At 39.6% G+C, this 11,761-nt stretch overlaps 1 pseudogene; it reads left to right on the forward strand.

Annotated features, from left to right (window-relative positions):
- Nucleotides 1–5,663: 5,663 nt before the first annotated feature.
- Nucleotides 5,664–11,761, forward strand: part of LOC121459582 — a 91,965-nt pseudogene continuing 85,867 nt past the window's right edge.

The following is an 11,761-nucleotide window of genomic DNA, read 5'->3' on the forward strand; positions in this document are numbered from 1 at the left end:
CAGTATCCACTTATGAGTGAGTGCATACCATGTTTGTCTTTCTGGGTCTCATTATGTGACTCAAGATGATTTTTTCCCCCAGGGCCATCCATTTGTCTGCAAATTTCATGATGTCATTGTTTTTTATGCCTGATTAATACTCCATTGTATAAATGTACCTCATTTTCTATATTCATTCTTAAATTGAGGGTCATCTAGATTGTTTCTAATCCTGGCCATAATGAATAATGCTGCTGTGAGCATGGTTGAGCAGGTGTCCTTGTGGTGTGACTGAGCATCCTTTGGGTATATACCCAAGAGTTTTTTTTTTAGCTAGGTGTTGAGGTAGATTGATTTCCAATTTTCTGAAAAATCACAATACCAATTTCCAAAGTGGCTGTACAAGTTTGCATTCCTACCAGCAATGGATGAGCATTCCCCTTACTCCACATTGTCTCCAGCATAAGCTGTCATCAGTATTTTTGATCTTGGCCATTTTGACAGGTGTAAGATGGAATCTTAAAGTTATTTTGATTTGCATTTCTCTGATGGCTAAGGATGTTCAGCAGTTCCTTAAATGTTTTTCAGCCCTTTGAGATTCATCTGTTGAGAGTTCTCTCTTTAGGTCTGAACCCCATTTTTTACTGGATTATTTTTTTTATATCAAGTTTCTTGAATTCTTTGTATATTTGGGAGATCAGTCCTCTGTCTGATGTGGGGTTGATGACGATCTTTTCCCAATCTGTAGGCTGCCCTTTTCTTGTGTTGACAGTGTCCTTTGCTTTACAGAAGCTTCTCAGATTCAGGCCATCCCATTTATTAATTGTTTCTCTCAGTGTCCTACTGGTGTTATATTTAGTGCCAATGCATTCAAGTGTACTTTCCACTTTCTCTTCTATCAGGTTCAGTGTGGTTGGTTTTATGTTGAGGTCTTTGATCCATTTGGACTTGAGTTTTGTGCATGGTAATAGATATGGATCTATATTCATTCTTCTACATGTTGATATCCAGTTATGCCAGCCCTGTTTGTTGAATATGCTTTAATTTTATTATTAAAATTAATATATTTAATTATTAAAGTACATATATAATTAAGATTATATTATATGTTTTTATTATACTTTTAGGTTTTTTGTTGAAAATCAGGTGTGGTGTGGATTGATAACCGGGTCTTCAATTGGATTCCCTTGGTCCTCCTGTCTGTTCTTATGCCAATACCATTTTCATTACTGTAGCTCTGTAGTAGAGTTTAAGGTCCATGATTGTGATGCCTCCAGAAGTTCTTTTGTTGTACAGGATTGTCTTGGCTATCCTGGGTTTTTGTTTTTCCGTATGAAGTTGAGTATTGTTCTTTCGAGGTCTGTGGAGAATTTTGCTGTGATTTTGATGGGCAAAGCATTGAAACTGTAGATTGCTTTTTACTATGCTAATCCTATCTACCCAAGAGCATGGGAGATCATTCCATTTTTTGGTGTCTTCTTCAATTTCTTTCTTCAAAGAGTTAAAATTCTTGTCATACATATCTTTCTCTTGTTTGGTTAGCATTACCCCAAGGTATTTTATGTATTTCTGCCTATTTTGAAGGGTGATGTTTCTCTTATTTCTTTCTTGGCCCATTTATCACCTGTATAAAGGAGGGCTACTGATTTTTTGAGTTAATCTTGTATTCTGCTACATTACTAAAGGTGTTTGTGAGTTGTAGGAGTTCCCTGGTGGAATTTTTGGGGCCACTTAAGTATACTATCATATCATCTGCACATAGTGAGAGTCTGACTTCTTTTCTGATTTGTATCCCCTTGATCTCCTTTTGTTGTCTTATTGCTCTAGCTAGAACTTCAATTACTGTTTTGAGTTAATTGGAAAGAGTGGACAACTTTGTCTTGTTTCTGATTTCTGTGGGATCTCTTTGAGTTTCTCTCCTTTTAGCTTGATATCAACTCTTGACTTACTGTATATTGCCTTTATTATGTTTAGGTATGTTTCTTGTATCCCTGCTCCCTCCAAGACTTTTTATTATGAAGGGTATTAAGTTGTGTTGAAGGCTTTTTCAGCATTTAATGAGATGATTATGTGGTTCTTTTCTTTCAGGTTATTCATATGGTAGATTACATTGACAGATTTCTGTATAATGGACCACCCCTGTATCTCTGGGATGAAGGTTACTTGGTTGTGGTGGATGATTTTTCTGATGTGTTTTTGAATTCGGTTTGCTAGCATTTTATTGAGTATTTTTGCATCAATGTTCATGAGTGAGATTTGTGTGTAATTCTCTTTCTTAATAGTGTCTTTATATGGTCTGGGTATCAGGGTAGCTGTACCTCATAAAAAGAGTTTGGTAATGTTCTTTCTGTTTCTATTGTGTGGAACAATTTGAGGAGTATTGGTATTAGTTCTACTCTGAAAATATTGCAGAATTCTGTGCTGAAACCATTGGGCCCTGGTCTTTTTTTGGTTGGGAGTCTTTTGATATCTGTTTCTATTTTCTTAGTAGGTATTGGTCTATTTACTTTGTTTATCTGGTCTTGATTTAATTTTGGTAAGTGATATTTGTCCAGAACATTGTCCATTTCTTATAAGTTTTCCAATTTTATGGAGTAAAGGTTTTTGAAGTATCCTGATGATTCTCTGTATTTCCTCCATGTCTGTTGTTATGTCCCCTTTTCATTTCCAATTTTATTAATTTGCATGTCCTTTCTCTGCCTTTTTGTTAGTTTGGATAAAGGTTTGTCTATTTTGCTGATTTTTCTCAAAGAATCAACTCTTTGTCTCTTTTAATCTTTGTGTTGTTTTCTTTGTTTCGATTGTAATCAATTTTAATCAATTTGATTATTTCCTGCCATTTAGCCCCCTTGGGTGAGTTTGCTTCTTTTTGCTATAGAGTTTTCAGGTGTTATCTTAACTCATTGGTGTTGGATTTTTCTAGCTTATTTATTTATTTATTTGTTTATTTATTATGTATACGATATTCTGTCTGTGTGTATGTTTGCAGGCCAGAAGAGGGCACCAAACATCATTACAGATGGTTGTGAGCCACCATGTGGTTGCCGGGAATTGAACTCAGGACCTTTGGAAGACCAGGCAATGCTCTTAACCACTGAGCCATCTCTCCAGCCCTTTTCTAGCTTCTTTATGTAGACATTCAGTGCTATTAACACCGCTTTCATTGTGTCCCATAAGTTTAGTTATGTTGTTTGGTCATTTTCACTGAATCTTAGGAAGTCTTTAATTTCTACCTTTATTTCTTTCTTGACCCATTGGTAATTCATGTGAGCATTATTCAGTTTCCATGTGTTAATGTTGCTGTTAAATTCTAACTTTAAGCCATCATGATCTGACATAATATATGGGGTTATTCCAATTCTTTTGTATCTGTTGATGTTTGTTTTGTTACTGAGTATGTGGTCACCTTTTGAACAGGTTCTGTGGGGTGCCAAGAAAAAGGTATACTCTTTTAGGTTTGGATGAAATATTCTCTAGATGTCTGTTAAGTCCATTTGAGTCATAATATCTGTTAGTTCTCTTATTTCTCTATTAAGTTTCTGTCTGTCAGACCTGTCCTATGGTGAGAGTGGGGTGTTGGGGTCTCCATCTATTAGTGTGTGTGGCTTAATGTGTGAGTTAAGCTTTAGTAATATTTCTGTTACATATGAGGGTGCCCTTGTGTTTGAGGCATAGATGTTCAGTATTAGGATTTCCTCTTGATGGATTTTTCCTATGACTAATATGAAATGTCCTTCTTTTTCTCTTTAGATTGATCTTAGTTTGAAATCTATTTTGTTAGATATTAGGATAGCTACACCAGCTTGTTACTTAGGTCCATTTGATTGGAAAATTTTTCCCAACCATTTCGTCTGAGGTGATATCTGCCTTTAAGGTTGAAGTGAGTTGGCTGTATGCAACAGAAGAATGAATTCTGTTTTTGTATCCAGTCTGTTAGCCTGTCTTTTTTTTTAATTTTTTTAATTTTTTTTTATTGAAAAAAAAATTTCCGCCTCCTCCCAGCCTCCCACTCCTCTCCCCCTCCCCCCACTCCTCTCCCCTTCCCTCTCCAGTCCAAAGAGCAGTCAGGGTTCCCTGCCCTGTGGTAAGTCCAAAGTCCTCCCCCCTCCATCCTGGTCTAGGAAGGTGAACATCCAAACTGGCTAGGCTCCCACAAAACCAAAACATGAAGTAGGATCAAAACCCAGTGCCATTGTCCTTGGCTTCTCAGCAGCCCTCATTGTTCGCCATATTCAGAGAGTCCGGTTTTATCCCATGCTTTTTCAGTCCCAGTCCAGCTGGCCTTGGTGAGCTCCCAATAGATCAGCCCCACTGTCTCCGTGGGTGGGTGCATCCCTTGTGGTCCTGACTTCTTTGCTCATGTTCTCCCTCCTTCTGCTCCTCATTGGGACCTTGGGAGCTCAGTCCAGTGCTCCAGTGTGGGTCTCTGTCTCTATCTCCATCCATCGCCAGATGAAGGTTCTATAGTGATATGCAAGATATTCATCAGTATGGCTATAGGACAGAATTATTTCAGGTTCCCTATCCTCAGCTGCCCCAGGAACTAACTGGGGACCTCGCCTTGGGCACCTGGGAGCCCCTCTAGGTCCAAGTCTCTTGCCAACCCTAAGATGGCTCCCTTAATTAAGATATGTGCTTCCCTGCTCCCCTATCCAACCTTCCTTTATCCCAATCATCCCGTTTCCCCAAGTTCTCCCCATCCTACCCTTCTCACTTTTCTCTCCCCATCTCCCTTTACCCCCCTCCCACCCCACCCGTAGCCTGTCTTTTTATAGGTGAGTTGAGTCCATTTATATTAAGGAATATTAATGGCCAGTGATTGTTAGTTCTTGTCATTTTAGTTTTTGTTGCAAGTGATATTATTGTGTGTGATTTCTCCTTCTTTGGGGTTCCTTAACTAGTTATGACTTACCATAGTTTAATAGAGGAGCAATTTCTGAGAGATACAGAGTCATAGTAAAGAAACCTGAATATATATATATATATATAGCACATCTCTATGAGTCTCAACAATTTAAACTATGTGAACATAATGTGGAAACCAATTATTTTGTTATTCTTCCTTTAATAGTTGTATCATCTGTCACCCTGGACACAAGCCATGCGAACATAAGGAATATGGAAAGAAGCAATGCACCTCTGTTTCTCCCAGGACATTTAAAAGCTGTATAGTAGTCCCTACTATGAGAAGACATGATGACTGTGATACGAGTTTACACCCTCACATTGAAGAAAAGCCTTATGAGTACAAGGAATATGAAAATTCGTGTGCCTTTACCAGATTACTTTGTACATGTAATGTTACTAGCACTACAGGAAAATGTTATGTATGCAATCAGTGTGGTAAAACTCTGAGTTCTTCCAGTTGTCTTCAAAGAAGTGAAAACATTCACATACAAAAAAGAAGTGATAAATGTGGGCCTTGTACAAAAGACTTCAACCATCACAGGTATTTTCAGAGACACAAAACAACCAATGAGGAAGAGGATATTTATGAATGTAAGAAACACGATAAAACATTTATATGTGACTACTCCTTAACAGTACACAAAAAACCTCACTTGGTAGTAAGACCCTCTGACTATAATCAAAGTGATAAAGCCTTTCCATGTCATAGTCTTCATCAAATACACAGAACTAATATTAGAGAAAAAAGGCATGAATGTCCTCAATGTGATAAAGCCATGGCACATCCCAGTTGTCTTCTAAAACATGAGAGAACTCATACTGGAGAATGTAATCAATGTGGAAAAGCCTTTTCAGAGAAGAGTACTCTTCATATTGGAGAGAAATGTTCTGGATGTAATCAAAGTGTTAAAGTCTTTGTTTATAAAACTCATCATGGGCACAAAAGAAGTCATACTGGAGAGAAACTTCATGAATGTGATCAGTGTGGTAAAGCCTTTTCACGTAAAAGTCATCTTCATATACATGAAAGAAGTCATACTGGGGAGAGACCCTATGGATGTAAGCAATGTGGTAAAGCCTTTGCATATAAAAGTGTTCTTCACCGGCATGAAAGAAGTCATACGGGAGAAAAACCCTATGTATGTAATCATTGTGGTAAAGCCTTTCCATGTATCAGTGATCTTCGTAATCATGAAAAAAGTCACACTGGTGAGAAACCCAATGAATGTAATCAATGTGGTAAAGCCTTTTCACGTAAAAGTCATCTTCACAGGCATAAAAGAAGTCATACTGGAGAGAAACCATATGGATGTAATCAATGTGGTAAAGCCTTTGCATGTAAAAGTGACCTTCACAGGCATGAAAGAAGCCATAGTGGAGAGAAACCCTATGGATGTAATCAGTGTGGTAAAGTGTTTGCATATAAAAGTCATCTTCACAGGCATGAAAGAAGTCATACCAGAGAAACCCTATGGATGTAATGCATGTGGTAAAGCCTTTGCACAGAAGTGTCTTTTCATTCATAAAGAAATCATATTGGAGAGGAACCCTCTGAATGTAATCAATGTCATGAAACCTTTGCATGGAAAAGTCATCTTCAAATACATGAAAGCAATTTTATGCATGGCAACAATGTGGTAAACCCTTTTCACATAAAAGTCATCTTTAATACATGAAAGAAGTCATTCTGGAGAGAAACCCTATGGATATAGTCAACGTGGTAAAGTTTTTCAGCATACTGTATTCCAACAGTATGGAAACAGAATAATTTGAAGAATAAAATCAATTTGCAAATTAAAATGGTACTTGTGGTATTCTCCATTAGTTTTAGATTATGTTACTTTATTCTGAGAACTAACTACTTGTTCTTTACATTTTCTCTAAAACAAATGCCAGGAAATTTTACCAGTGGGTAAACATGGTTGCTGCTCAGATTGATGACCTGAGTTCATTCTCTGAGAGACCCATATTACTCATACAAAATTTTCTCCGATTACTACACTTAGGTTTTATGCACACCCATACATTAGCATATACATAGTTTTGAAACTGAAATAAGGGCCAGCAAATTCACTCACCACTTTAGGGCACTTACTGCCAAACTTGACTGCATCAGTTTGTTTTCTCTAGTTCTCACATAGAGGAAGTAGGCAATAGACACCTATAAGCTGTGCTCTGATTGGCACATTCACACCATGGCACTGCTGTTTGCATACCTTGTTTTTTTTATTTTTGAGACTGGGTTTCACAGTGTAGCTCCTGCTCTCCTGAAACTCATTCTGTAGGCCATGCTGACCTCGAACTTACAGAGCTCTGCCTGCCTCTGCCTCTCATGTTTGGGAACTAAGGACATGTGCCACTATAACCCAGCCATAGTTAATTTTTTTAAAAGAGGAAACTTACAAAGCTAAGTAGTTAATCAAAATATTAAGAAAATGGGATGAGATTTACCTATTGAAATTAATTCATTGAAAAATTCCTAGAAATATTAGTGTTCAAAAAAAGATGCTTTCTGTTTAAACCTTATCCTCTCATTGTCTTGTTCAGAGATAAGTCATTAAAAAAAATTCATCTTGGTGTAGTGCTACATGCTTATAAACCCAGCCCTTGGGAGAGATTGGCAGGTGAATCTCTCTGGATGATGCATCCCACTCCCCCTGGGCCGAGTTGAAGGGAGTTTGAGACTAGTCTGGCCCAGATATTGAGCTCCTGAATGGCCATGGGTATATAGAAAATCCTGTGTCCAAAACTGCAAAAGAACAAATCTGGCAAGATGACTGCTTTTCCCAGGGACCCAGGTACAATTCCCAACACTCACCCTCTTGATGATTACTTAAGAGAGCCTGTAGAAAGTTAACTTCCTTTACCAATTCCTTCCTGGCCTCACGAATTGAGAAGTTATTTCCAGGGCATTATCAGTAAAATCAAAATGTTTAACATCTAATTGTGCACTAGCCAATCTACGTAAAACTACAGAAGGAAAGATGTCATTAGACTGTCGTCGCATATTATCCTGAGAGTCAAAAATAACTACAGGTATTTGAACTCTGACCAAAACAATCATTATTGTATCACATTGATTGTTCATTGCCTTTAAACTTATTTTTCCCACGAAATTGTCTCCTATAGGTATTATATCACAAGTGCTTAAATCTTTGGAATGGATTTATTTTCAGGATAATAGCCAGAAATGACCAGAGAGTCAATGGACGCTCTATAGCCTGATGTATCTTTGGCAAAATATCACATTACTGTACTGTATTGATTACATTATGCAGGAGATAGTAACCACAAACTCATTGGTAACATATATGTGCATCAGAGGATGGGACATTAACCAAAATTCAATGTCCTTCTCTCTTATTGAAAATTCATAGGAATCCAGTGCTATGTGACATGCAGAGATGGTCATTCTAATGTGAAGGACAAGTTACAGCATCCGTCCAATTCCACCACCAAGAAAGAAACACAACATTTAGTGGGCCTGTTTGGATTCTGGAGACAGCACATTCCTTTCTTGGGTGTGTTATTTTGGCCCATACAACAAGTGACTTAGAAAATTGCTAGCTTTGTGGGGGGCTGGGAATAGCAGGTCTTCAATTGGTCCCAGCTGCTGTATCGGCTTCTCTACCACAACTAATGGGATTCAAGTGTCAGCGGTAGATAGTAATTCTCTTAGGTGCCTTTGCTGGTCCAAAGAAGAGACCTCTGTGATCTTGGAGCAGAGTTCTACCACCATTTCAGAGACAGCTGTTGGCCTGCTATTCAGTCTGAGTGGAAACTTGAACACTTGACAGTGCCCTGCCATCATATTATACTGCAACCTGAGCTGCCTGCCCATCGTGATCTGGGTGTTCTCTGCCCCGCCAAGTCATAAATTAGAGTATAAGCAGCAGCAGTCTATTATCAAATGTATTTGTGATTTGACTGGGCATGTAAAAACGCACAAGCAAGTCACATGGGAAATTGCCCAAATGCCTATTAGAATTCCCTTTGCTGACAAGTACTTACTAAAGAATCAGGGAGGTTGGTGGGCTTGGTAGGGTTGGAATCAGAGAGGGGCCAGAGTGTTGGGGTGCTACTGTGGGTGCAGGGACAGAGGCTGGGTGGTGCTAGAGACTTGGATGAGGGTTAAAGTTTGGGGAAATTTGAGGAAAATTGGAACAGAATCCAGTGGGGCAGTCATTAAAGTGGGTGGGGCTGGTGCAGGCAGGGACATTTTGAGCTGAGCCACATCAAAGGAGGGGTCAGCAGCGGGCAGAGCAGAGGCTGGGACAGGCAGGAATGAGAACTACAAACGCAGCAGGGAGTGAAACCAAGGTGGGTGGGCTGGACTTGATTACTTTGGCCAAGTCTGTCAGTATCAGGCCAACCTTGGCATACAAGAGATACGCACAGGTAACCTGATGCATTCACAACACCTTTGCCACACCCAACTCCCACAAACGAACACCCATGAATGTAGTGATATGAGTGGCGGGCTGTGATGGGCTGCTTCCCACCTCCCAGCTCCCGACCACCAGCTAGCTTTACCCGAAAAAATTACATGGAAACTGTATTCTTTAGCCTCTAGCCTCTTACTGGCTAATTCTCACATCTTGATTTACCCATTTCTAATAATCTGTGTAGCACCACGAGGTGGTGGCTTACCAGGAAAGATCTTAGCCTGCGTCCATCTTGGAGAGGAGAGCTACGGTGTCTGTCTCACTTCCCTTCTTCCCAGCATTCTGTTTTGTCTACTCCGCCTACCTAATTTTATGTCCTATCAGGCCAAGCAGTTTTCTTTATTAATTAACCAATGAAAGCAATAGATAGATAGAAGACACTCTCACATCACATGAAGACTTCTCCAAACACACACATGCAAAAAGGGCAGCAATTCTGACACACCTCATGTGCTCTACACATAAACTATATACCACAAACATACAGTCCTGTGTACAGTTAGAGTCAGCAAGACGGACTAGCCAATAATGTGGCCTGCTGCCAACACCAGTGACCTAAATTTGCACCTCACATTGTCATCTGACTGCCACCTATGCACTGTGGCATTATGTGCACCTGCCTGCAGATACACAGAAAAGAAATAAAATGTGATTTAAAAAATCCTTACAGTGCATAATTACACAAACAGTCACAAAGGTGATCATCTTTACAAAGATGCTGGGATTCAAGCTCAGAGCCTTGCTCCACCTGAGATGCAGCCAGTATAGGCTGGGCACCCTGTGACCTGGCTTCAGAGACAGCTGGTGGAAGTGGAATCCAGGCATGAGAGGAGAAGAGCGAGGTCTTTCACATGAGTGTCTCCTGCCACCAGGCTCTCCTTTAGGCATATTTCTACTTAAACATGATCATCTTCCTATTTTTGTCTGCAAATAAGATCATTAGGCAAGATGAGAAAGTCATCCCTGGTTCTTTAGAGTTACATATATGAGCCACCATGTGGGTCCTGGAACCCACACAGTGTTTTCTGCAAGAGGCACTAAACTGCTGAACAGTCTCTCTTTCCTTTTTATTTTAGATTTAATTTATGGATTAAATTATTAGTTTATTCTCGTCTTTGTGCATGCATATGCATATTACAGCTCAAAAGTTATGATGGGCTGTGGGGCCTACTCCTCTCCTTCTACCATGTGGATCCTCAGGACCAAACAACATCCATCTGTCTTGGCTATAAGCCATTTTACCTGCTGTGCCATGCCATAATATTCACTGAGCCCTTTCTCTTTGCGGTTAATCATTGTTTTGGGGGCTTGGTTTTTAAAATAGGCTCAAGAAGTTCTGGCTGGCCCTGAAGCCATGACTTTCCTGCCTCCACCTCCAATTACTGGGATAGCAGGCTTCAATATAATGCCCTGATAATACTGGCTCAAGAGATTTCAAATGAGAATAATTTTAGTATGTTTTAGTATGTTGTCTAGTGATCATTTTTGTGAAATTCTTGTGGTGAAGAAAGTAGCTGCTTTTTGCTCTTGTCTGAAAAGTCTGCCTGAGGCTTAATTGAAGAGTTTCTAGATTAATTTTGTTGGCAGAGGAAATATCAAAAAAAAAAATCCTGGTAGAGACTCTGTTGTGTGGCTACTAGTTTCTATTCTAATGAAGATTTACAATGACAAGAAACTAGAAAAAATTAAAAATGTACAATTTGAGGCAAAAGGAGCGCCAGAAAGTAGAATGTAGCTAAGTCCTATGTTCAAGGAGATAAACAGTTTAAGAAATGGAATAAAGGAACCGGAGCCTTGGTCTAGACTGCTCCTGGAGCGATAAGCATCTGGGTTCCCCACTTGGAGGGCCCAGCTCTCTAGAGCCTTGCCTGGGAAGGAACATCCCATTCCCCCACCAGCACCCACCAAGCCCCAGAAACCCTGAACAGCATAAACACACTCACTACCATCCCCCACAACATCTGTAAAGACTGGAGCCTTGGCCCAGAATGCCCCTTGAGAAATTACCCCCAGAGAGCCTTGTCAGCATCCACTAGAGGCATGGAGCCACCTGCACCTGGAGGAAGAGCAATCACCTAAGCCACAGGCCTCACCTTTACCAACTGAAGGAGGAGGGACCCCCCTGAAACATGGCACCTACTGCAGAAAGAGATGGGCAGATGGCAGTATAAGAATACATCCAACAACATAAAGACCAATAGGACACCAAAGAACCTAGTGATCCTACAACAGGAAGATGTGAAAACTCTAACACAGAAGAAGCAGAAGAAAATGACCTTCAATATAACTTTATGAAGATAATAGAGATGCTTTAAGAGGAATTAAAAAAAAAGACATACAAAACATTGAAAGAAATCAATAAATCTCTTAAAGAAACCCAAGAAAAAACAAACAGGTGAAGCAAAGAGTTCAGGATTTGAAAACTAAAA

This window comes from Microtus oregoni, unplaced genomic scaffold (genome assembly GCF_018167655.1).
Source record: "Microtus oregoni isolate MIOR12 unplaced genomic scaffold, Mior012 000019F_ref0000042, whole genome shotgun sequence".
Classification (NCBI taxonomy): Eukaryota; Metazoa; Chordata; class Mammalia; order Rodentia; family Cricetidae; genus Microtus; species Microtus oregoni.